Genomic DNA, 24,831 nt, shown 5'->3' with positions numbered 1-24,831 from the left:
GTCTGCATGTGACTGTGTGTATGTGTGTGTGGCCGTGTATATGTCTGCATGCAGCTGTGTATATATGTGTGTGGCTGTGTATATGTGTGTGAGACTGTGTATATGTGTGTGATTGTGTATAAGTGTGTATGACTGTGTATGTGTGTGTGGCTGTGTATATGTGTGTGACTGTGTATATATGTGTGCAAATGTATATGTGTATGTGACTGTATGTGTCTGCATGTGACTGTGTATATGTGTGCGTGACTGTGTATAGGTCTGCGTGTGGCTGTGTATATGTGTGTGTGACTGTGTATATGTCAGCATGTGACTTTGTATGTGTGTGTGTAGTTGTGTGTATGTGTGTGTGTGACCATATATGTGGCTGTATATACGTGTGTGTGGCTGTGTGTATGTGTGTGTGACTGTGTATATGTGTGTAACTGTGTATATGTGTGTAACTGTGTATATGTGTGTGTAGCCATGTACATATGTATGGCCGTGTATATGAGTGTGTGTATATCCAAAGGTGCCTGTATTTTCCAGCCATTTTCTTTGAAACTCACCCTCTGTTTTGGATAACAGAATTCTGGCTCTCTCCTGTTAACTTCTGAGGATTTCTAGAAGTGCCTGTGACTTGGTCAGCCATGGCTCCCCCAACAGGGGTTTCTGCCTCTTGCCCACAGCTCCTGGCCATCCCATTACTACTTACATATTTGGTGCCACTTTGCTCCTTCCTTCAATCCCTTAAAGCACCAAGACTGAGCTAATTAAAGTCACAACCTTTCCTAAACACTTGGAAATATCATGGGGCAGACAGCACACAAAGAAGAGCTTAAATGCCAGCTCTGTCGCTGGCCACGTGGGTCACCTGGGATTGCTTCCTGACCAGCATGTCCTTAGCCTGCCTCCAGGCTCAGTGGGCGCCTTCCTCTCAGGGCTCAGCCTTGTTCCAATCTTGCCTCCCCACAGGCCCAGAGACCTCCAAACTTCCCGCATCCTGGGAGTCCATAAAAAAGCCCCAAATCAGTTAACACTGTCGCTGATCAAGCAGGCTTGCTTTCCCTGAGCAGAGTGGCTGAGTTCTGTCCTCAGAACTGAAGCTGTGCTTGCCAGCCATGGACAAAAGCATTGAAGTTGCTTTTTCCCCCCATCCACAAAAAGCTGTCCTCCACCCTCAGGATGATTTCTGTGGGCCATGTGATCCAGTAATATTCTTAGCTTTGAGGAACCTCAGGCCCCATCCCAGACACTGTAATTCAGCAGGTTGAGGGCCGGGAATCTGCATTTTTAGAAAATGTCCCAGGTTTCTCAGGTTCTCAGGATTTGGAAAATAAAAATGAAAGTAAATTAAGGCTGGACACAGTACCTCACACCTGTAATCCTAGCACTTTGGGAGGCCAAGGCGGGTGGATCACCTGAGGTCAAGAGTTCAAGACCAGCCTGGCCAACACTGTGAAACTACTAAAAATGCAAAAACCATTAGCCAGGCAAGGCAGGAGAATCACTTGAACCCAGGGTGCAGAGATTGCAGTGAGCCAAGATCACGCCACTTCACTCCAGCCTGGGCAGAAGAGTGAAACTCCATCTCAAAAAAAAAAAAAATTAAAAAAAAGAAAACAAAATGCCCCCACGTAATTCTAATGCTGGTGATTCTCTAACCATACTTTCAAAAACTCTGACTCCAGCAAAGGGCAAAAACCAAGACCTTTTGACAAACACAATTTACCAGGCCTTCTCTTTCTCCTTTCTCACTGTCCCCTTTTTCTTCTTTCTTTTTCTCCTTCTACTTTCTTTTTTCCTCTTTCTCCTCTCCTCCTCCCCTCTCTTCCTCCTTCTCTTCTACTTTTTTTTTTTTTTTGAGACTGAATCTTGCTCTGTTGCCCAGGCTGGAGTGCAGTGGCCTGATCTTAGCTCACTGCAACCTCAGCTTCCCAAGTTCAAGCGAGTCCGCCTCCCGAGTTCAAGTGATTCTCTCACCTCAGCCTCCCGAGTAGCTAGGACTACAGGTGCACACCACCATGCCCAGCTAATTTTTATATTTTTAGTAGAGATGGGGTTTCACCATGTTGGCCAGGCTGGTCTGGAACTCCTGACCTCAGGTGATCCACCTGCCTCGGCCTCCGAAAGTGCTGGGTTTCCAGGCGTGAGCCCTGTGCCCAGCTTATTATAGGTCATTTTAATTTTTGTATTTAATTTTTCTGCCCTCCTCTAATTTTTTTTCCACCATGAACTTAAATTATTTTGTCATTATCACGACAACATAATGAAGCATAAAAATCTTAAATGGATACTGGATTAGGTAGGCACTAAATTTGTTTTAAAAAGATAAAAAAGAAAAGAAAAAGGAAACCTCAACTGGACTTGGTGGCTTGTGCCTGTAATCCCAGTACTTTGGGATGCCAAGGCAGGCAAATCACCTGAGGCAGGAGTTTGAGACCAGCTTGGCCAACATGGTAAAACCTCATCTCTACTAAATATACAAAAATTAGCCAGGCATGGTGGCACACAACTGTAATCCCAGCTACTCAGGAGGCTGAGACACAAAAATTGTTTGAACCTGGGAGGCAGAGGTTACAGCGAGCTAAGATTGTGCCACTGCACTCCAGCCAGGGCAACAGAGCAAGACTCTTGTCTAAAAAAAAAAAAAAAAATAGTCAGATGTAGTGGCTGGTGCCTGTAATTCTAGCTACTCAGGAGGCTGAAAAACAAGAACTGATTGAACCCTGGAGGTGGAGGTTGCAGTGAGCCAAGACTGTGCCACTGCACTCCAGCCTGGGCAACAGAGGGAGACTCTGTTTCAAAAGAAGAACAAGAGGAGGAGGAAGAAGAAGAAGGAGAAGGAGAAGGAGAAGGAGAAGGAGGAGAAGGAGGAGGAGAAAAAGAAGAAAGAAAGAAAGAAAGAAAGAAAGAAAGAAAGAAAGAAAGAAAGAAGAAAGAACAAGAGGAGGAGGAGGGGGAGGAGGAGAAGGAAGAGGAAGAGGAAGGAGAAAGAGAGAAAGAAAAAGAAAGCCTATATGACTTCCAGGAAGCATGTCATCTGGGAAGCTGGATTTTGTTCAGGAGTTTCCTCTGTTCAGGGAAAATATATCATCTCCTTATATCTTATTTCAGTAATCAGGAGCTTGTTTCTAGGAACTCAAAGAAACATCCCAAGTGACAGTGTGTATTAGACATAAAGTTCCTGTGGTTTGGGGCGGCAGAGGTCAGAGCCTAGAAAGGGAAAGGGTACTGAAGGCTAAAGACTATCTGCCTCCCAGGCCTGCCGTTCTCTGTCCTTCCCTCCCTGCAACACATCCCTGGGGCCTTTCTGGCCTCCTGCTTTTCTCTTAGCATGAAGGTAAGACTCATATCAGTGCTCTCTCCTGTGAAATGGAGAGGAGGAATAATCATATTTTCTACAGAAGGGTGTTGGAAGAATTAAATAGAAATGCTCGTGTGGCTGGAAGTGGCGGCTTACGCCTGTAAGCCCAGCACCCAGCACTTTGGGAGGCTGAGGTGGTAGGATTGCTTGAGCTCAGGAGTTTGAGACTAGCCTGGGTAACACAAGGAAACAGTCTCTACAAAAAGTTAAAAAAAAAAAAATAACTGGGTGTGTGGCACAGACTTGCAGTCCTAGCTACCGGGGAGCTCTGGTGGGAAGATCACTTGAGCCTGGGTGGTCTAAGGCTACAGTTCGCACTACTGCACTGCAGCCAGGTGACAGAGCAAAACCCTGTCTTAAAGAAAAAGAAAAAAAAGAAAAAAGACCGAGCATGGGGCATGGTGACTCATGCATGTAATCCTAGCACTTTGGGAGGTTGAGACCGGCGGATCACGTGAAGTAGGAGTTTGAGACCAGCCTGGGCAACATGGCAAAACCCCATCTCCACTAAAAATACCAAAATTAACAAGGCCTGATGCCACAATCCTGTAGTCCCAGCTACTCAGGGAGGCTGAGGCAGGAGAATCCCTTGAACCTGGGAGGCCGAGGTTGCAGTGAGCTGAGATCGCGCCACTGTACTCCAGCCTGGGGACAGAGCAAGACTCTGCCTAAAAAAAAAAAAAAAAAAAAAGGAAATGCTTGTGGAAGTGTTTTGTGAATTGTGCATAGACAAGCCACTGGTCCATCTACCTTGTCATTCATTCTTTCCACAGAACCCTGGTAAGTGTGACTGTGTGTGCCAGCAGGTATTCTAAGCACGCAGAATCCCATGAGGCATGAGATATACTAACAATTAAGGCACAAGAGGAAGACGGAGAAGTAGACAGTGCCCAGGGCGTGAGTTTTGCTAGGAGGGTGGGCAGAAGTCAGCCCAGCTGCAGATTCTATTTACACCTGCCACTTAATGGTACTGCACGTTTAGGCAAGTGATTTCACCTTTCTGACCCTTGGGTTTCTATCTCAATAATGTGAGCGAGATCTCTATTTCACAAGGTGTTGTAAGGATTAAACGAGATTTCCCCAAATCTGAGGGATTAGCATCTCTCCCTTAGAAGGCTTGCCCTATCTCCCTGGGGCCTCTGCAATTTATTAACATTGCCACACCCGCTTTTGCTTCATCCTAAGCAATCACATTTGTGAATCATGGAGTGTTCAAGTCCCATTGTTTTCCTAATAAACAGGAAAGCAAATGTTTAGCTGTTAGCATTGTAACAGTTTGGTAGGGTACCACCTAGAAATAGCTCACGTGCCCCAAGGGTGTTAAGTACTGAGATCCATAATTAAAGCAAGATCCCTTTGTACTGCTTGGTGTTGGTAAGGCTTAAATACACACAATTTTATTGATTCTAAGAAGTAGGAATAGAGGAGGTGAGAGGGCCCAACGCATGGAAGGAGGGATGAGGGAAGGGAAGGAAGAAAGACTTCCCACGGGGGTCGGGGCGGGGAGTGGCATCCACGCATAGTCCTGGAGCCTGCACTGCAGGTCACCTGGCAGGTGGAAAAAGACTGAGGACAGAAGTGGGGGAAAGGGAAGTGCTTTTTTTTTTTTTTTTTTTGCCTTTTTAAGAGACTTTAGTTTGAGTGGTTCTTACAAAGATTATTGCAATATGAAAGTCATTTGTTTGATAGAAATATCAAGCTGTCTTGTCAAACACACTGAAGTAACCCAAAAATATATTTCAGAGCTCACAGAGCTTAAAAAGAGCAAAGACTATATGCAACCAGACAAAACCTATGTCTGCATTTCCTATTTTTCAGACTCCTTTGCTTACCAGACTCTCACGAAACATCTTCAGGAAATGCAGGGATCATTTTGTTTGACATTTTAAGACACACCAGAACACATAGTATTTACAAAGAAACTTTTACAGATACATTAATTGAAAAGATACCATCAAGAAATATTATAATTTCGAAATCTCCCTTTCTTGCCAATTAATCAGAATGCAAGATGAGATGCTAACCACGCAGCCCTTAAGCTGTCTTGTATTTCGACACACTAAATGTGTATTTCAGAAACCTGCTCAACCATCAGCCAAATATCAACATTAGTGAAGTGTGAATGTAATTGCTGCGTAAAAAGTCAGGCTTCTGAAACATTAAAAACATTACATCCCTGGTCTGCCTTTTTACAGAAAGCACATTTGTTCTCCTAGAGCTATTCCTATAGTTCATTAATTTTCCACATGAGCATTTTAAAAGGCAGAACAAAAGAACCATTTTATATACAGTGGGGATTTGCTATTTACGGAGAATGAGCACACTGCATTCCTGTTAACATTTTTATTTTTTCAAGGTAACAGAATTTGTATATAAATGACAGTAGATCCTTGCCTCTTTATTTTTATCTAAATAAAAGATAAGATGAATTCTCAAGAAAGAAACAAAGCTATATACACAAGAGACTTAATCTTCCTTCATCGTCTACTTGGAACCAGTAGTTGTGTGGCTGTCATAGAATCAGGAAACGGGTTGTGGTAAGTTGGAAGAGGTACATATGCTGCCGTTATCATTTTGCCAGCAAACCACCTGCCATGCAATGCATTGACAGCAGCAAAGCTGCAGCAATTGATGGGCACTTCACATACACATTGCCCTGAGCTGAATTTTTGTCAACATAAATATGAATAACTCCTCCATGTTTATTACATTCTTCAATCACATCATCCTTAATCTCTGTATCCCATCCAACTTCTTCTTCTGTTTGAGGGTTAAACATGTTAGAGAGTTGAAAACACTGTGTTGCAAGTGGCTGAACAGAGGCAGCTGCAGCTAAAACTGAAGCCAAGTCTGCTGGGAAAGTCTTGTTTGCAAATCTGCCACAGCACCAAATGCCAAAGAGCCACTCATTCGTAGAGCCTGTTGCACTGCTGGTGGAATCTGCAAACCTGTACCCTCTGCAAGTCTTTCCATTAACTGAAGATAACCAACTGTTCCCAAATCAATTCCAGTCCTTTCCAGTTCATCACTGTCCCAAAATGAACCAGCACTCGAAGCATCAGTACACTCAGTAACATGACCAACTTTCACTGGTCTTCCTGCTAGTTCAAATCTATTAAGTTGTTCCAAAGCCTTTTTGGCACATTCTGAATCAGAAAATGTAATAAATCCGTATCTCTTGGATCGACCAGTTTCACTGTCCATCATCAGCTGGATACTTTCAATCCTTCCGAAAGGCTCAAAGATCCCACTAAGCATATCTGCAGTTCTGTTAAAGTGTAATGAACCCACATACAGCCCATAGGTCTAGCACTTTCCTTTTGTAAATTGTTTGCCATTGCTGCAGCTCTGTTTTTTTCTGCCTGTGATGCCTGTACTATGACTGGCACTCCTCAAACTCGTTGGCCAGTTAATCCTATGGCTAGAGGCACCGAGCTAACATTAACAGACTCCACATAAGCAATTCCTTTGGAACGTCTTGAATTTCTGTCAGAAATTATCCTCACATCTGGAACCTTTCCTGCTGGAGAGAAAAACTCTTCCAAATCCCTTGGTGGAATTCTTGCTGCCAGCTGCATACAGAAGACTGTCTTTGCATCTCTTTCCTCAGGAGTTAGATTATCAATAGGTTCCCTCACAGGGCTCTTGCCTTTTCTGAATGGACTTCTGCTTCGGGAACGTAGTCTGTAAGGACTTCTGCAGCGGCCTCTAAATCTCCGATCTCGACTTCTTGAGCCTGTCGTCTTTCTTTGCTTCTACTTTGCTTCCTTTCGTGGCTTTTGCTGTTTTTCCTTTCTCTATCTCTACTTTGCTTCCGTTCCTTACTTTTGCTTCTCTTCCGTTCATGACTACGACTTCTGCTCTTGCTTTTTTCCCTCTTTTTGCCACGTTCTTCGTGGCTGTTGACACTGCTTAACTTGTTCTCATCCTAGGGGACCACGGTACAGCGATAAGTCACTCAACTACTACCTTATGATTGACAGTTCACACTGAAATCAAAGGTGAATTCATGGGAGTAGAGGTGAGATATCGTTAGGCAAGTCTTCTTGTAAGGAGCCTCAAGCATTGCTTCAATATCAATATCCTCTGCCATTTTCTCTAAAAGCCTGTGCGGGTTCGTGCGCCCACGGTGCTCGTGCTCGTGAAGAGACCGCTGCCGCCGTTGTTGCTACTGCTTTTTTTTTTTTTTTTTTTTTTTTTTTTTGAGACAGAGTCTTGCTTTGTCGCCAGGAACCAGGCTGGAGTGCAATGGCGTGATCTCGGCTCACCGCAACCTCCACCTCCTGGGTTCAAGCAATTCTCCTGCCTCAGCCTCCCAAGTAGCTGGGACCACAGGCACGCGCCACCAAGCCCAGCTAATTTTTGTACTTTTAGTAGAGACGGGGTTTCACCATGTTGACCAGGATGGTCTCGATCTCTTGACCTGGTGATCCACCCGCCTCGGCCTCCCAAAGTGCTGGGATTACAAGCTTGAGCCATAAACCCCTCAGGCTGCGGGACTGCCCAGACCGAATATCGGGCTCCGAGGACGGCTAGGCCCAAGCGAATCTAAAAAGAACAATGGAATTAGAGAAGCCCACGCGGGAGAGCAGGACGGCGGCTTCGGCAGCTCAGGATCCACCGCTGCGACAGCGTAGGCAAGCTCCCGGAAACGGCGGCCGCTGCTTCCCTCTACTCACATTCACCAGCACACATACACACACGGGTAGTGCTTTTTAAGAAAAGAACGAAGATCAACGGTCATGGCGTCTCACACCTGTGATCCCAGCACGTTAGGAGGCGAAGGTGGGGAGTTCATCTGAGGTCAGGAGTGAGACCAGCCTGGCCAACATGATGAAACCCCCGTCTCTACTAAATATACAAAAATTAGCTAGTCATGGTGGTGGGCGCCTGTAATCCCAGCTACTCAGGAGGCTGAGGCATGAGGATCGGTTGAACCTGGGAGACAGAGGTTGAAATGAGCCGAGATTGCGCCATTGCACTCCAGCTTGGGTGACAGAGTGAGGCTGTGTCTCAAAAAAAAAAAAAAAAAAAAGAAAGAAAGAAAAAGAAAAGAACAAAGATCAGAAGATGAAGAAGAGCAGGACCTCAGATCATTCAAGGAATTGCCTCCCGGGCCGCTCTAGAAGGGGAAGTGGGTGAAGGATGAGCCTGGGCTGCATATTTATAGGAGAAGCTGAGTTCAGATAAAGAAGGGCTTGCTTGCCATCTGGGGAGTTTGGACTTGGTCCTGATGGATATGGTGAAATTCAGGTGTCTGAGGCCTGGACACCACGTGTTCCAATTACAGCCTAAGAAGATCTCAGGAAAATTATTTAGAGTGGCTCAGAACAAGAGGTACATTCACAAGGATGGGTACCAAGATTTCGAGCCTGATACATTTGTAAAAATAGCTCTCATGCTTCTGGTTCTCACTTTTTTGTGTTTTCCCTCCTTGTTGTTTAACAGGGGCTTCCAAATAAATCAGTCCATATGGAAGTATACATTTATTTCGCAGAAATGAGCACCGTCTTTCTGATATAAGCTCCTACTGTCTCACACAGCCACAGCTCTTCGAGAAATCAGGGGCTAATGAGAGTTGGAAACCCGGGATCTGACTTCAGTTCCTTCTGATGCCCCACCTTCTTGGGGAAGAACAGCATCAGCAGGTCTATTGACTACCCCTCTCTTTTTTTCTTTTTTGAGACAGAGTCTCACTCTGTCAACCAGGCTGGAGTGCCGCGGTGCCATCTTGGTTCACTGCAATCTCTGCCTCCCGAGTTTAAGTGATTCTTCTGCCTCAGCCCCCTGAGTAGGTGAGATTAGAGGCACACACTGCCACACCTGGCTAAGTTTTGTATTTTTATTGGAGACCAGGGTTTCACCATGTTGGCCAGGCTGGTCTCAAACTCCTGACCTCAAATGATCCTCCGGCCTTGGCCTCCCAAAGTGCTGGCATGAGCACTTTTTTTACAGGCATGAGCCACTGCGCCCAGCCTCAGCTGCCCCTTTCAATATCGATCAGTTCTAGTTGCTCCTTGGCTACCCACTACCGCAGTAGTTCCTACCCTCATTGTCTCTTATCTCAATGCTTAGTAATGGTCTTTGAACCAGTCTCAATGCTGGTTTTATCTCAGTTCCTTGACTTAGTAGCTAAGGATTCTGAGTAGCTAAAGGATCCTAAGCAAATCCTTTAATATTACTGTCTCAGTTTCCTCATCTGTCACCTAGAGATAATAAATGAATATAACTGCCTCATAGGTTGTGGGGATCACGTGAGCTACTGAGTTGAAACACTGACTATACTACATGGCACAGAGTAGAAGTTCAGTAAAGGCTTGGTATTAACATCATCACTCCTCTCCTACCTCCCATTCTGTTTATTAGAGCTGCCTAAAAAAAATAAAATAACCACCAGGCATGGTGGCTGATACCTGCAATCCCAGTGCTCTGAGGCCAGGAGTTTGAGACCAGCCTGGGCAACACAGCAAGAACCTGTCTCTACAAGAAATAATAATAGTAATAAAATGCTGGGTGTGGCAGCATGAGCCTGTAGTGCCAGTTACTTGGGATTCTGAGCGGGGAGGATCACTGAGCCCAGGAAATCGAGGCTGCAGTTAGCTATGATTGTGCCACTGCATTACAACCTGGGTGACAGAGCAAGACCCTGTGTCTTAAAAAAAAAAAAAGAAAAAAAAAGAACCAGTAAGCTGGTAATGTTATTAATTGGACATGTGGTGGCTCATACCATAGTCCAAACTCTTTGGGAAGCCAAGGCAGGAGGATCATTTGAATCCAAAAGTTTGAGACCAGTCTGGGCAATATGACAAGACCCTATCTCTACCTAAAGGAAAAAAAAAACCTATGGGCTTAAAACAACAATGACTGTTGACTATTATTATCTCTCAGGGTTCTGAAAGTTGACTGGGCTTAGCTTGATTGTTCTCTCAGGGTCTCAGGAAGTTTCTAGTCAGATGGAGGCTGGGACTGGAGTCAGTGAGTGAGCAAGTCAGTCTTGCTTACTCTCGTAGCTAATGTTAGCTGCTCCTCAGACCTTCACTGAGGCTGTTATTCAGAAGTGCATGTGGCCTCTCCTTCTGGCCTGGACTTCTTCACTGCATGGTGCCTGGATTTCAATAGACAGTGTCCTAAGAAAGAGAGTTAGGTGGAGGTTGTATCACTTTTAATGACCTAGCCTCAGAAGTCACGCAATGTCACTTCTATTGCTTTTGAGGACTAAGCTATGATTTTTTTTTTTTTTGAGATGGAATCTTGCTCTGTCACCCAGGCTGGAATGCAGTGGTGCAATCTCAGCTTATTGCAACCTCTGCCTCCCAGGTTCAAGTGATTCTCCTGCCTCAGCCTCCCAAGTAGCTGGGACTACAGGTGTGAGCCACCACGCCCAGCAAATTTTTTGTATTTTTAGTAGAGACTGGGTTTCACCATGTTAGCCAGGATGGTCTCGATCTCCTGACCTCGTGATCTGCCTGTTTCAGTCTCCCAAAGTGCTGGGATTACAGGCGTGAGCCACCATGCCCGGCTAAGCTCTGATTTTTTTTTATCTTGCCCATATTCCTACCTAAGGCATCTAGGAAGTCATGCCTTACAACCATAAATTCTCATCGGAGGGGTTATTTGACTCTATATGTTATGACTTAGTTTTCAGTCTGACTCTGGCATAACATTATGAGACAAGGAAAAAATATTTAGCCCCAAAATATATTTCCTTGCCATATCTTGAAATTGCCCTGCAAAGCCTCTTATGGGAAAAATTCACATGCTATAGAGAATCACCTTTCCTCTTTGCTTTCCTTCCTTTCTTTCCAGATCCAGGAGATAATTAACTAAGCCAGGCACTCTTTTAGGTTCCATAAGAGATATTTTACAGCTGGATGCGGTGGCTCATGCCTGTAATCCCAGCACTTTGGGAGACCGAGGCGGGTGAATCACAAAGTCAGGAGTTTGAGACTAGCCTGGCCAACATGGTGAAACCCTGTCTCTGAACACAAAAATTAGCCAGGCGTGGTGGTGTGTGCCTGTAATCCCAGCTACTAGGGAGTCTGAGGCACAACAATTGCTTGAACCCGGGAGGCGGAGGTCACAGTGAACCTAGATTGTGCCATTGTACTCCAGTCTAGTGACAGACCAAGACTTTGTCTTTAAAAAAAAAAGAAAAGAAAAGAAACATTTTACAACCCACTTTCTGAAGTCTGCTATCTGAGAGATTCCTCTGCACAATAATACTTGGTCTCCACAATCCTTTAACTTAACCTAAACATTCCATTCCATCGATTGATCCCAGGTCTTTAGATAAACTCAACCAATTGTCAACCAGAAAATGTTTAAATTTACCTAGCGCCCGGAAGCTCCCGCGTTGAGTTGTCCCACCTGTCTGAAACAACCAGAGTATTTCTTAAATGTATTTGATTGATATCTCATACCTTCCTAAAATATATAAAACCAAGCTGTACCCTAACCACCGTGGGCACATGTTCTCAGGCAGGAGTGCAGTGATGTGATCTTGGCTCACTGCAACCTCCACCTCCCGGGTTCACGAGATTCTTGTGCCTCGGCTGGGACTATAGGCTATGTCCAGCTAATTTTTGTATTTTCAGTAGAGACAGGGTTTCACCATGTTGGCCAGGCTGGCCATGAACTCCTGACTTCAGGTGATCTGCCCACCTCAGCTTTCCACAGTGTTGGGATTATAGGTGTGAGCCACCATGCCCGGTTTTCTCTTTTCATTCCCAAAGCAGGAGGATTGCTTGAGCCCAAAAGTTCAAGATCAGCCTAGGCAACATAGTGAGACCTTGTCTCTCCGAAAAATAAGTATAAATGAATAAAACAATAAAAAACATATTTCTTCCTTCCTTCTTTCTTTCTTTGAGATGGAGTTTTGCTCTTGTTGCCTAGGCTGGGATGCAGTGGTGCGATCTCAGCTCACTATATCCTCTGTTTCCCAAGTTTAAGGGATTCTTCTGCCGCAGTCTCCCAAGTAACTGGGATTAAAGGCATGCACCACCACGCCCAGCTAATTTTGTATTTTTAGTAGAGACTGGGTTTCTCCATGTTGATCAGGCTAGTCTTGAACTCCTTACCTCAGGTGATCTGCCTGCCTTGGCTTCCCAGAGTGCTGGGATTACAGGTGTGAGCCACCGTGCCTGGCCCAAACTTTTTCTTTTTATAAAAACACCAGTCATATTGAATTAGAGCCCAGCCTAATGACCTCATTTCAACTTGATTGCTTTTATAAGGACCTAATTATTTCCAAATGATGTTGCATTCTGAGATACTGGGGGTTTGAAGTTCAACATACCTATTTTTTTGGTTGGGGGGTGAGGGGGTGAGGTGGATAAAATTCAACCGATGATAGCTGCGCCCAGTTGGGTGGTTCTCACTCAGCATCACTGTCAGATGCTGGCTTCAGCTGCCATCATCTCCAAGGCTTTCTTACTCACATGGCTAGTGGCTGATTCTGGCTATTGGCTGGGATCTCAGCTGGGCTTTCAACCAGAATTCTTACATGTGATCTCTCCACATGGTCTGGGCTTTTTCAGAGCAAGACAACCAATGGAAAAAAAAAAAAATCAGACTCTGCCCCTTGAGGGGAGAAGTGTCAATAAATTTGCAGACAGATTTTAAAATCACCACATCCTCCATCCTCTAATCCTTTCACAATGCTGCTGACCACAAGAGTGGGGTTTTTCTGAAATGCAAATCTGACCATGCTATTTTCTTGCTTATAACTCTTTAATAGTGTCTCCTTCCTTTTTTTTCTCTCTCTCTCTTCCTCCCTCTCTCGCTCCCTCCGTTTCTCTCTTTCCGTTCTTCCTTTCTTTTTTTTGAGACAGAGTCTCACTCTGTTGCCCAGGTTGGAGTGCAGTTGCACAATCTTGGCTCACTTCAACCTCCGACTCCTGGGTTCAAATGACTCTCATGCCTCAGCCTCCCGAGTAGCTGGGATTACAGGCATGCACCACCATGCCCAGCTAATTTTTGTATTTCTGTAAGAGACAAGGTTTCACCATGTTGGCCAGGCTGGTCTCCAACTCCTGGTCTCAAGTGATTTGACTGCCTTGGCCTCCCAAAGTGATTGGATTACAGGCCTGAACCACCGCCTTATTTCCAATGAGATAGAGGCCAGATCCCTCAGCATGACCTTTAGGGCCTTCATTTTCGATGTTCTCTCTACCAAGAACCACACCGATACCTGGGAGCCTGTCAATATGAGGCCTCCTCTCAGTGCATTGGAAGTCACGGAGTATGATTGCTCTTCAAGAAAGGTAAATTTGCAGGTAAATACAAAATGAAATTGAAGCAGAGATACACGGTCACCCAAAACAGACAGAATGGCTTTCAGGCCAAAATACTTTGCTGTAAAACCAACTGAAAACGTTGCCATGTCCAGATTGGGATTGGACAGGGCCTGGCCTGAGGATTCTGAAATGTCTACCGTAGAAATAAACTATTTGAATACCCTAACTGGCTGGGACTAACTTCTTTGTTCAAAAGATACATCTGTCCACTCTGATTATGATCTGGCTTCCCATATAGCTTATTATGGGAGAGAATTAGACTGCTATGATGGCCCACATGCCTCTATAAATGAATAAACTAGCCTTCTGGGGTTAGTCATCAGCTTCCCAGATTGCATTAATGGGAGTCTGTCAAATCTGCTCTGCGTGCTCAACTGATTTCTGAGCTTATGTGGCTAAGGATGAACAAGGGTGAAAGTAGAGTGGGGTGAAAGAGGCACCTTGGACACAACATTTAAGGAGGTACTCATTCTCAGGGACTGGCAAGTGTGTCTTACTCTGTTTTCTATTGCTGTAACAGAATACCTGAAACTGGATAATTTATAAAGAAAAGAGTTTTTTTGTTTTGTTTTGTTTTGTTTTTTTGAGATGTAGTCTCACTCTGTCGCTCGGGCTGGAGCGCAATGGTGGGAATCTCGGTTCATGGCAACTTCCGCCTCCCGGGTTCAAGCGATTCTCCTGCCTCAGCCTCCCAAGTAGCTGGGATTACAGGTGCCTGCCACCACGTCTGGCTAATTTTTATTTTTGGTAGAGACAGGGTTTCACCATGTTGGCCAGGCTGGTCTTGATCTGTTGACTTCAGGTGATCCTCTGGCCTTGGCTTCCCAATGTGCTGGGATTACAGGCGTTTGCCACCACCCTTGGCCAAGAAAGAGATTTTTTCATCTCATGGTTCTGGAGGCTGGGAAGTCCAAGATCAGGAATCCACATCTGGTGAGGGCCTCATGCTGTTTCATAGCATGATAGAAAGCAGAAGGGGAGAGAGGGAACATGCAAGGGAAAACAGGGCTGAACTCCCCATGACTAAATCCATTTCCTTGAGAAAGGCATTAACGACCTAATTACCTCTTAAAGACCCCAACTTCCAGCACTGCCACAGTGGCAATCAAATTTTTACATGAGTTTCAGAGGTGACAAACCCTATTTAAACCATAGCAAATTGCTCTTTTTTTTTTTTTTTTTCCCCAGAGACAGAGTCTTGCTCTGTCACCCAGGCTGAAATGTAGTGGCCTGATCTCGGCTCACTGAAACCTCTGCCTCCCAGGTACAGCAATTCTCTTGCCTCAGCCTCCCGAGTAGCTGGGATTGCAGGTATGTGCCACTACACCCAGCTAATGTTTTTGTTTTATCATGTTGGTCAGGCTGGTCTCAAACTCCTAGGAGTGAGATGAAAGTAAAGGACAGAAAGATGTCTCAGATTTCCCAGGCATCTGTGCTGGCCAATATTTTAGAACTCCTTTCAATCAGTGGGTTAATGTAGTGAGGCAAGACCACATCAGGCTGGTCCCAGTCTGGTACTTGGGGTTAATGTATCATGAAAGGAATAAGGTACATGGCTGTGGGCAATTAGAAAGCCAGCAGCATTGGGAATACTAGCTGGCAGAGTTCACACTCCCAGTGAGCCGGGCAGTTTTTCTTTCTGTCTTCACCTTTCACCCTTGGCCCCCTCCGATGGGCTTGGCCTAGAAAGTTCCTTTGTGCAGAGAAAGCAATGCAGTGGAGAGAGAAGCTCTTCCGTTTTGGCAAAAGCAAGACCTAGCTTTGAATTCTCAATCTGCCACTGACCGTCTGTGAAGTATTGGTCAAGTTAGTTAACCTCTTTGAGCCTCAGTTTCCCCAGCTGCAAAATGAGGACTGTATACCTACCCAAAAGTGTAGTATTTGCAAAGTACCTGACAGGTAGTAGAGTCCAGGGATACTAGTTATACTCAGGTTAGTTTGTTCCCATCTTTTTTTTCAAATGAAAAAATCATTTGAAAAAGATTTGATGTTTTCGATTGATTTTTACAATCTTAATAGGATTAAAGTGATTGCATTGGAATTTTTTGAGAAAGCTTTTAGTGGGTTCTTTGGGCAAGAATTAATAACAATGATGATAGGTGACATATATGGAGTATTCCCTGTATATATGGCCCTCTTCTAAGTACAGTGCATGGGACTGGCGCAGTGGTTCACACCTGTAATCCCAGTGCTTTGGGAGGCCAAAGTGAGCTGATCACTGGAGGTCAGGAGTTTGAGACCAGCCTGGCCAACATAGTGAAACTCCATTTCTACTAAAAATACAAAAATTTGCCAGGTATGATGGCAGGAGTCTGTAATCCCAGCTACTCAGGAGCCTGAAGCAGGAGAATCACTTGAACCTGGGAGGTGGAGGTTGCAGTGAGCCGAGATTGTGCCACTGCACTCCAGCCTGGGTGACAGAGTGAAACTGTCTCAAAAAATAATAATGATCATGTAATAAAAATAAACTAAGTACATTGCAGGAACTAAGTCATTTATTACTCTGCCAGATCTGCGAAGCGAGACTACAGTCATCTCTATTTTACAGATTAAAGGAAACACCAATTTCTCCTAGACAGCATGTTTACCTCTCTACTTTTCTGTATTGTTTGTTTGCTAAAGAATAGCATATTCTGCTGCCTCAAGCAGCTAGCATTACAGGCATGTGCTGCCATGCCTGGCTAGTTTTTGTATTTTTCGTAGAGATGGGGTTTTACCATGTTGACCAGGCTGGTCTCAAACTCCTGATCTCAAGTAATCTGCCTGCCACTGCCTCCCAAAGTGCTGAGATTACAGGTGTGAGCCACTGTGCCTGGCCATCCCATATATGCGATATATATATATATACATATACACATACATCCCAAACAAATATATATGTATGTGTGTGTGTGTGTGTATCCCAAATATATACATAAACAAATATATATGAGTGTGTGTGTATATATATGTGTGTGCATGTATATATATGTGTGGGTGTGTCACACATATATACACATATTTGTTTTGTGTCCTGACCCGCGGGACGAGCAACGGAGACCCTAGGGAGGGAGTGGGGATTAAAAGAGAGAGACAGGAGACGCGGAGAATGGAGACAAGTCAAGGATCTGATCAAGTCCCGTTTATTAGCTACAAGGCGTTGCTTATAAACAAGTAAGGGTGGGAAGTTCTGAGGGCTGAGGTCAGAGAGTAACCATGGAGATGAGGCTGCAAGCTAGCCTCATAACTAGGAGGAATGTGAAACTTAAACAATAAGGGAAGCCCACAAGATGGAGGTTTAGGTAAGAGGAACAAAAGCTTAAGCAACATAGTTACAAGATGGCTACTGCTCCCCACAGGTCCCCCTCTTTTATTTAATTTTTGTGTGGCCGATTACCTGTGGGGACCATGCCTGTCTTAGGTCAAGAGATACACCTGCAGTGATGCTTTTTACCCTTACCCTTCATAGGGTGAGCGGGATTCATATCCTGGTCCCCTGTCTTAGGCGGGAGCATCTTACTGCTAGGCTCTCAGGTTGCCCGTCATTGGCTAACTGGTCCAGCTCATCAGGCAATGTCAGAAACGGTTGGTGGTGCTTATCAAGCTTCCACCGTAGCCTTGATCCAACTCCATTTCCAGCTTATGATAAAGGACCTGTAGGGGCTGCATTTTTATGGAGTCAATCTGTTGTTTGACAAAAGCCATGACCTTGTTGAATATAAGAGGTCCAACAGTGAGGAGTAGAAGGAAAATGACAAAAGGGCCGAGGAGGGGGAGGATATAGGGGAGGAACCCATTCAACCCTCCCCACAATGGATTATCGAAGAGTGCTTTTCTTCTTTTTGCCAGGTCTTCTTGCAGGGCTTTTATCTTATTCTCTGACAACATCAGAACGGTTAGCATAAAAGCAGCATTTTTTATCTAATGCAAGGCACAGTCCTCCTTTCTGGGCGGTGAGCAGATCTAGGCCTCGTCAGTTTTGCAGGACTACTTCGGCTAGGGAGTCAAGTTGATCTTACATCATATTGTGATCCGAATCCACTGTCGGTCTTAGGTATGAGAGTGATTATCAGGGATATCAATATTAAGGTCCACATGTTTCTGAAAGGTTGAAAGAGGGGGAACAGGGAATAATTCTCAGGGCTTAACACATTCCCTGGGAGGGGTTATTATCCTCACATCCTGATGTTCCTTTACTGTCTACTTGTTTCACTAATCTCTCTGGTAGCCATCTGGCTGAATCTGCTTCTTTTGCATATACACAGGCTGATCCTCTACCCCAAATCAATACGGGGTCAGGTCCGTGCCAGGAGCCAGTCATAGGATCTTTCCACATCACTGATGCGAATTTTGTTTGAGTTTCTGATTGCCAATGGCGTTCTGCAGTGGAGTGTCCATTTTTATCTAAAGTTAAAAAATTGAGTATAAATAGTGAAGGTGCCATGAGGTTTCTGGGGGACCCCTTAATGGGGTACCATTCCCCCTTTTTTATTTTTTCAAAGGTAATTTTTAAAGTGAGATGGGTTCTCTCACTATCCCTTGGCCTTGAGGATTATAGGGGATGCAAGTTATATGTTGTATGTTTAATTGAGAGCAGAACCGGGCAAAGGCTGTGCTGGTATACCCTGGTCCATTATCGGTTTTAATTTTTTGTGGACAGCCAAGGGTGGCAAAAGCAGATAGTAAGTGCCCAATGACGTGTTTAGTGGCTTCTCCAGTTTGGAGTGTGGCAAGCACATATCCACTGTAGGTATCAATGCATACATGAACATATTTGAGATTGCCAAATTCTGAAACATGAGTTACATCCATCTGCCAGAGTGCATTAGGGTCTAGGCCCCTAGGGTTAACTCCCAAATGGGGTATGGGTAAGTGAGTGGCACATTGTGTGCACTCCTTAACTATTTGTCTAGCTTGTTCCCTGGTAATCTGATGTAATAATCTAAGGGAGTCAGCATTAAGGTGGTGTAGGTTGTGTGTGTGTTGAGCTTGAGATAGTGGGTCTTTAGCTTTTGTGGCATATGTATGAAAAATGCGTGTGGCTAGGTCGGCTTGTTGATTGCCTTGTGACAGTGGTCCAGGCAATCCTGAGTGGGCCCACAGGTGTCCAATAAAAAAAGGATGAGTTCTGCTGATGATGAACTGTTGTAATTGTTTGAATAATTTTGCAGCTGAAGAGGTATGTTTGATGATGGGAGCTGTCTCTAAATTAGGTATGGATTGAGCAATGTATGCACTATCGGTGTAAATGTTTAAGGGTTGATTAGGGAAAGCAGAGAATACTGCTAAAACTGCTTGCAGCTCAGTAAGCTGGGCCGAGGATGATTGAGTTTGAAACTGCACGGTATGGCCTTGACTAACATAGGCAGCTATACCTGTGGATGAACCATCGGTGAACACTACGAGTCCATTGGAAATGGGCTCAGATTTTGTGACTTTTGGAAAGATAACTTCATGTCTATTGGCAAAAGCAATCAACTTATGAAGGGGATAGTGGGTGTCTAATTGTCCTGAAAAGGAAGCCAATGCTATAGGCCAAGGCTCAGTAGTTTGCATGAGCCACTGAACTTGTTCTTTACTGTATGGCTGGATAATTAAGGAAGGTTCATAACCAAAATATTCCTTGCCCATTGTTCGGCCTTGGATAATTAGATTTGCTACCATAAGGTAATATGGTTCAAGGACTCTTTTTGGCGTGTTAGGGAGGTGTACCCACATGAGTGGAGCGGTGTGCCAAAATACAGCGGTAGGGGATAATGAGGTTTGACAAATAATAAATCGGAGTGGCTTGCTATAATCTACAAAAGTGATGGTCTGATGATTGATGGCATGTTCCACAGTTCGAATAGCATGTATGCCCTGAGAGGTTAACTCGCGAGGTGATGTGGGGTTTGGGTCTCCATTTAGAATATCATATAGCGGTTTGAGATCTGCCTTGCATAGTTTCAAATGAGGTAGTAGCTAATTAATATCTCCTAATAACTTCTGAAAGTCATTGAGTGTCTTCAGTTTATCTAACCTGAGTTGTACCTTTTGCGTAGTAATTTGGCTTCCTTTTAGTTGGAAGCCTAAGTACGTATAGGGGTCTGTGAGTTGTACCTTTTCAGGAGCTATTAGCAGACCATGTTGAGTAAGAGATATTTGTAAGGCTTTAAAACAAGACAAAACATCTTGTCCAACTTTTTCTGCTAAAAGAATATCATCCGTGTAACGGATAATATAGATCTCTCTCCAGGTGTCTCTAATAGGTTGAATAGCTAAGGCAACAAAAGACTGGCATAAGGTTGGACTATTAGCCATGCCTTGAGGTAACACTTTCCATGATATCTTTTCATAGGTTCCTTAAAATTGGTAGAGGGCACACTGAAAGCAAAACGTTTTTGATCATCTGGATGTAATGGAATAGTAAAGAAACAGTCCTTTAAATCAATAACAATTTTATAGTAGTTTAGGGGTATGGCGACAGGAGAAGGGAGCCCAGGTTGTAGGGCCCCCATGAGGACCATGGATTTGTTGACTTCTCTAAGATCCTGTAGCAATCGCCATTTTCCTGACCTTTTTCTAACAAGGAAGATTGGTGTATTCCAAGGAGAATTACTAGGTTCTATATGCCCCACCCGCAACTGTTCCTGTACCAGTTGTTGTGCGGCAGCTAATTTTTCTGAAGAGAGGGGCCATTGGTCAACCCATATGGGGTTGTCTGATAACCAAGTAATTTTGTCTGCGTGGGCTACAGGACAGACCGCGGCCCCTACTGAAAATGTCCTACTCCTTTCTTGTCTGTTTTTGGTTTAGATTCTATAGGGTTTAAAATTCCAGTTTGGGTTTTTCCTAACCCAGTGCCGGGCACATACCCGTGTTTAAGCATCTGGGCAGTAATGATCTCATAAGGACTACCTATGACCATACCTATCTGAGCCAGCAAATCCCTTCCCCAAAGGTTGAAGGGTAGGCCTGCAACAATATAAGGTTGGATTTGGCCTTGATTTCCCTTTTTAACATTTTTGTACTTTTCTCGGGATTTTTGCTCTGACCAATACGGGTGAGATGAGTAATAGTAGCACTTATTGGCCATGTGGCAGGCCACTGGGTTTTGTTAATTATAGTCACATCTGCTCCAGTATCTACTAGTCCGGTAAATTCCTTTCCATCTAGCCATAATGTCATCATGGGCTTGTCAGGAGATATCACTTCTGCCCATTAGACGTCAGAGGAACCGAAGCCTAAGTTACCTCTGTCCTTGTTTATAACTCTATTATGGGTTTTATGGAGAGGTAGGAGTAAGAGCTGTGCAAATCTTTGTCCAGGGGAGACAGTACTTATAACTTTAGGGGAGGTTACCATGACTTTGATTTCTCCTGTGTAATCATTATCTATTACTCCGGGGAGGACTTGTAGACCTTGTAGGGTAAGGCCACTTCGTCCTAGAATAAGTCCAAAAGAACCCTCAGGCAGGGGCCCGAAGATGCCTGTGGGCAATGCTTGAACCCCCATTTTGGTGTTAATACTGTGTGGGAGGTGGAACAGAGGTCCAATCCTGCACTTCCTGTTGTGGCTCGGCAGAGGTTTGAAACGGATTGTTGGTTGGAGGAACAAAACCAACTGCCCCATAGATTTGTTTTTGCTTGGGGGCCTGGGGCTGGCCCCTCATTCTGTTTCCCTGATGTGGAGAAAGTGGTTGCCCTTGGGCATCCCTTTTGGATTTACATGCATTGGCCCAATGCTTCCCTCTCTTGCATCGTGGACATAAGCCAGGACTTTTGTATTAAGGGAGGGTTTTTTATCAGCATTACAATCTTTAGCATAGTGACCAGCGGCGCCACATTGAAAGCACCTATTTTTTGACTTATTAGATAAGAACTGTTTCACAGTATAGCACTGTAGGGCTGCAGCCATAGCTAATCCCTGTTGATAGGCAGAGCCTATGTCTGAGCACAGGCGTATATAACCTGAGAGATGTTTTCCTTTTATAAGGGCGGATAGCCGCTTGGCAGGCAGCATTAGCATTTTCAAATGCTAGTTGTTTAACAAAATCTGTGCCTGCATCTGCATTCCCAAAAATTCTGCCTGCCGCTGTAATGAGGCGATGTACAAATTCTGAAAAAGGTTCATCTGGCCCTTGTTTTATGCTGATAAGGGAGGCACGAACATCCCCCTTTGCAGGCAGCTTTCACCAGGCCTTTGTACCCGCAGTTTGAATTTGGGCGTACAGACCCGCATCATACTGCAATTGTGCATCGCTGGTAGCGTAATTGCCTTCACCAGCTAGCATGTCAAAATTCCAATTATTATTAGCCTGTGCGTTGCGGCGGGCAGTTTCCTTACAACATTCATAAAACTCTGATTTCCACAACAAACAATCACCCCCTGAAAGGGTGGCACGGGCCAAGGTCTGCCAATCTCCTGGGGTAAGCCAATTTTCGGCCACTGATGCTAAAATCGCAGTGGTGTATGGAGCAGTAGCGCCGTATTGTGCCACTGCAGTTTTTAGTTCTTTGATTATTTTAAAATTGAAACCTGCATGATGCCTCCAAGCTGTCCCCTGCTGGTCAGTGGTTTCTGTCACCGGGTACGTGCTTGGATCCTCTAAATCTAATAAGGTGTTAAGCTGAGGAGGTTGTATTAATGCCGCTCCCCTATGGGGAAGTATGACATTTTGGGTAACTTGAGTTTTAGCCTCATTCTTTATTTTACCTATTTTTATTTTTTCAAGCTGTTCTATGAGCTCTTGATGCTCAGTTTCAAGCCTAACCTGTTCTTTTAGGTACTCGATTTTTTCTTGTAACCTTTTTCGGGGATCAATAACGGGACATGCTGAGGGCCCCGCCTTATAAGGCAGAAGTCGCCACCTATGGGGGAACCAATCTGAGTTTTTATAACGGTCCACCTCTTCTTCTAAGGCATCCCAATCTATTCCCTCCTCAATGCCTTCGTCTTCAGAATTATTTGCTCTTTCAATTAGCCAGGGTTTTTTTTTCCTTTTTGGTGTGTCTAGATCCTGAGTTGGGGCCCCCTGGGCAGACACCCTCTTTGGCCCTCTTTTTGTCTTTGCTGAAGGCACATTTTTAGTCTCAGCCTGGCATTGTGACTCTCCGGGCATCCCCTTCTTTGAGTCACTATCAGAGGACATTAAATCCTCCTCATTAGCTTGTGGCGACTGCGCCTCATCAGTTACAGACAATTGCTTAGAGTCACCTGGGCTTTTAGAACTGTTGAGGGTGCTTTTATCGAGTTCTCCCTTTAAGAGAGACTCTCCCTGAGTAATTACATTGGCAATGAGGGGGTCATTGCATCTCTGAGTTAAAATTCCATCTATCAGGTTCCAATAAGAAAAGGCTGTGACTGGGACCTTCTCAGGTCCGAAAGCACTGTAATAATCTTTTAAAGCATCTCCTACCCTTTTCCACCGTTTTTGGTCTATGGTTCCTTCCTGGGGAAACCAAGGGCAGACATCCTGAATATAGTCAAAATATTTACACAATCGTTTTATTTTCACCTTTACTCCCCACGCCTTTAAAGCCTTACTTAAACTCTCTATGAACAACTCATAGAGCTGGCTGATTTCCTGTCCCATATTCGCCGTCCGCTTACCGGAGCTCGAGTCCGTGGCAGGTTCCCACGACGCTCTTTCCTCCAGGTTTCTTAATCCTGTGCCGGCTGACCTCGACGGCGTCCCTCACTGTGTCCCTCGTACTCGAGCCCCACGTTGGGCGCCGGTTTGTCCCGACCCCCGGGACGAGCAATGGAGACCCTAGGGAAGGAGTGGGGATTAAAAGAGAGAGACAGGAGACGCGAAGAATGGAGACAAGTCGAGGATCTGATCAAGTCTCCTTTATTAGCTACAAGGCGGTTGCTTATAAACAAGTAAGGGCGGGAAGTTCTGAGGGCTGAGGTCAGAGAGTAACCATGGAGACGAGGCTACAGGCTAGCCTCTAACTAGGAGGAATGTGAAACTTAAACAATAAAGGAAGCCCACAAGATGGAGGTTTAGGTAAGAGGAACAAAAGCTTAAGCAACATAGTTACAAGATGGCTACTGCTCCCCATAGTTTTGAGGTGGAGTCTCACTCTGTCTCCCAAGCTGAAGTGCAGTGGCGTGATCTCAGCTCACTGCAACCTCTGCCTCCTGGGTTCAAGCAATTCTCCTGCCTCAGCCTCCCTGGTAGCTGGGATTGCAGGCACCCACCAGCACACCTGGCTAATTTTTTTGTGTTTTTAGTAGACACAGAGTTTCACCATGTTGAAAAGGCTGGTCTCGAACTCCTGACCTCAGGTGATCCACCCGCCTCAGCCTCCCAAAGTGCTGGGATTACAGGCATGAGCCACCATGCCCTGCCAATATATATATTTTTAAATCGGGAAAGGGACAAAGCTATACTGCATGTAAATGAAGTCAAACAATATATGAGTTTTTGTTTCTGTCTTTTTTCACTTAGTATGATGTGTTTGTGTTTTCTTGCTTTTTGGTTTTTTTTGAAACGGAGTCTCATTCTTTTGCCCAGGCTGGAGTGCAGTGGTACGATCTTGGCTCACTGCAAACTCTGCCTCCCGGTTCAAGTAATTCTCCTGCCTCAGCCTCTGAAGTAGCTGGAGTTATAGGCACCTGTCACCACACCCAGCTAACTTAGTGTAATATTTTTATCCATGTTTAGATAAAAATACTACATTAAGTGAAAAAAGTTTAATGTTCACTGAGTATAATGTGTTTCTTAGCATTGCAGCCTGTGTCAGTGCCTTTTTCTGGCTGAACCGCGTTCCATTGTATGCATATACCACAACTTGTTGAGCCATTCATGGGTTGAGGAACATTTGGGTTCTTCACACCTTTGGATTATTTGTGAGTCATGCTGCTATGAACATCATGTGCATGTACTTGTTTGAGTGCCTGTTTTCAATTATTTGGGATATAGATCTAAAACTGAAATTGTTAGGGTCAGGCATGGGAGCTCATGCCTATAATTCCAGCACTTTGGAAGGCCAAAGCAGGCAGATCACCTGAGGTCAGGAGTTTGAGACCAGCCCGGCCAACAAGGTGAAGTCCATGTCTCTAATAAAAAATAAAAATAAAAATAAAAATACAAAAATTAGCCAGGCATAGTGGCAGGCACCTGTAATCCCAGCTACTTGGGAGGCTGAGGCAGGAGAACCACTTGAACCTGGGAGGTAGAGTTTACAGTGAGTCGAGATCACCCCACTGTACTCCAGCCTGGGCAAC

The 24,831-nt window shown here is 44.7% G+C and overlaps 1 pseudogene across 1 annotated transcript; it reads right to left on the bottom strand.

The window, feature by feature from the left end:
• Positions 1–5,671: 5,671 nt before the first annotated feature.
• LOC108590963 (RNA-binding protein 39-like) lies at positions 5,672–23,448 on the bottom strand (annotated as a pseudogene). Its single transcript, XR_001910714.4, has 3 exons — positions 23,209–23,448; positions 7,369–17,718; positions 5,672–7,272 (listed from the first exon to the last, which is right to left on the bottom strand). The product of XR_001910714.4 is annotated as an RNA-binding protein 39-like (transcript).
• Between the last annotated feature and the right edge of the window lie 1,383 nt (positions 23,449–24,831).

Source organism: Callithrix jacchus, chromosome 1 (genome assembly GCF_049354715.1).
Source record: "Callithrix jacchus isolate 240 chromosome 1, calJac240_pri, whole genome shotgun sequence".
NCBI classification, from domain to species: domain Eukaryota; kingdom Metazoa; phylum Chordata; class Mammalia; order Primates; family Cebidae; genus Callithrix; species Callithrix jacchus.
Note: the sequence above shows the minus strand (reverse complement) of the source record. Positions and strands in the feature narration are given on the sequence as shown.